Below are 2500 nucleotides of genomic sequence, written 5' to 3'. Positions count from 1 at the left end.
AGAAATATGCCAATATCCAAAGTAAAAGAAATAATTCATATAATTCTTGTGAGTGGCAGCACTGACACACCCAGTCTGGCTCAAGGTAAAGTACGTACCTCCGTAGACACAATGATAGCTTGTACAGGTGTTGCTAGGGAAAAATGCTCACATTTACTGGCTTTTACCATAATTTTAAGGGCGAGGAATAATCACATTTATAATCACAAGCTAATATGTAGGACAAAATAGTAGGCATATGCCAATACTGAAGTAAAAAAAAAAACATTATTCACTCGCGAGCGGCAACACTTCCACACCCAGTCGGTGGCCTTGACCTCAGGGGTGGTGTGGAGAGAGAGATATGGAGGAAGGGGAAAGAGAATGAATGAATGAAAATCAATCATGGTACTGCAATAACGGGTCATCTGTCGCCGTATACAAAAAATGATAAATATCACTAAATATAACAAAACCAAATTAACAAATGAAAGCACAATTATAAACAACTTATAAAAGAATCAAAAGTACTCAGGGTGGCTCACATCTCCCGCCAGGAGAGAGAGAGAGAGAGAGAGAGAGAGAGAGAGATTACGGTATAGAAAACGTGGCAACACTGTACACAGGTGCGGGCCACACCATAGCTGCAAACGTAGACAAGTCCTACTATAGTTGTTCGGACTACAGGTAATTAGAGAAGTGCTAGAGGTACAGAAGCCCCTAGCTGGCTGTGAGCGAGAGGATGGAGGGTACCGGGTGGGGTTATGAGATCGGAGAGAAAAGTGGGGGGGTTGGGTGGGAGTGTGGGACTATGACGAGGGGAGGAGGAGGGGATACCTCTCCATCGAGCAGTGTTACTTTAGTCCACTGAAAAGGAAACGAACTTATTCCGACGTCTGTACATTGTGTATTAGAATTGTCCAAGGATTTCATCCTCCAATTTAATATAGTGTTTGCTGAATCACCCTGTGTATATATATATATATATATATATATATATATATATATATATATATATATATATATATATATATATATATATATATATATATATATATATATATATATATATATACACACTATATATATATATATAGATAGATAGATAGATAGATAGATAGATATAGATAATACTTTTTTATTTTTTAAGCTATATTTAGTATTTTGTTTATAATTTCCTTGCATTTTTTTTTTTTTTTTTTTACTAATAAGGAATTAAATCTAAGGACATTTTCCATTATTTTTCTATCATAGACGATTTTATTCAGCTCCTCGTCTGCATACCCCTTGTTGCGAGGGGTAAATGAAGGCCCTGATAACCTGCCCAGTTACAAAAGTTTCTCCAAAACCTGTACGTAGTAAGTCTGCAGATGCAGGACTAAAATTTCGAAAGGTAATCGCATTGAAGGGGTTGATTGAGAATAGACAGACTCACACATTCTTAAATTTGGCTGCTACCAGATGGTTTTACTCAGCGTGAGCCCCTTTGGAGCTAAGATGCGAATGAATGTGTTTGAATGGATGAGTAAATGAGGAGTGTGTCGTCCTGTCTCAGCTACCTCCCTTTCCTTGGGGAAGCAGCCTAGGTATATAGATAGATAGATAGTGTGTGTGTGTGTGTGTGTGTGTGTGTGTGTGTGTGTGTGTGTGTGACTCTTCACAGACCGTTTCACAAAGCTAAGCAGTCCTCTTATGTCCTGTACACCTCCACATGTCACCACTGTGGCGCTAACACCCACCGCCTATATTAAATATATGCTAGGGCTGTCTCCTACGGGTTTGGTGTATTGGTATTAGTGGGAGTGTTTTGACGACTTCTCAGTGAGTCTTATGGTAGATCAGTAAAGTGTGTGTTAACGGAATTCTTATCATTAAACAGTTCCGAACAGAAGGGCATGACATACAACCTTGATTTAAAAAAAAAAAAATCAGTACGAGGCGTAACCTTAAACTGAATAAAATCGTCTAAACAGTCTGTAGACCCCTTCAGTACGAGGCCGCAAAATAAAAAACATTGTCGCACTGAAGGGGCTAAACCTGCAATACGGCAACATTTGTGTATGTTACTCTAGCTACCTATGGATTCTCTCTCTCTCTCTCTCTCTCTCTCTCTCTCTCTCTCTCTCTCTCTGGGGAGATTCTGATAGTGATAAGCCTTATCATTTCCCATAATCCAGCAAACCATTTACTCCGCCGGGTGGTAACCATGTCACCAAATGACGCCTGGTGGTTTAGTGGATCAAGGTGTTCCAACTGGATGGAACCTGTAAGGGTTTCCATCTGAGGGCTGATTGAGGTTTCTTGCTCATGTAATGCCACTCAGGGGGTAGTAAGGCTGGTCACCATTGCCTTAAATGTTGGGCCTGAGTAACCTAGCCCCGGACCACTACGCTCTTATTTATATGGGACACAGTGGGATTGGATGTTGTTGTTGTTGTTGATTGAATGTTGATGTTGTTGTTGATTGGATGTTGTTCTTTTTTATTGGATGTTGTTGTTGTTGTTGATTGGATGTTATTGT

This window comes from Coenobita brevimanus, chromosome 99 (assembly GCF_032717465.1).
Source record: "Coenobita brevimanus isolate Jiangsu-jjx chromosome 99, ASM3271746v2, whole genome shotgun sequence".
Lineage (NCBI taxonomy): Eukaryota > Metazoa > Arthropoda > Malacostraca > Decapoda > Coenobitidae > Coenobita > Coenobita brevimanus.
Note: the sequence above shows the minus strand (reverse complement) of the source record.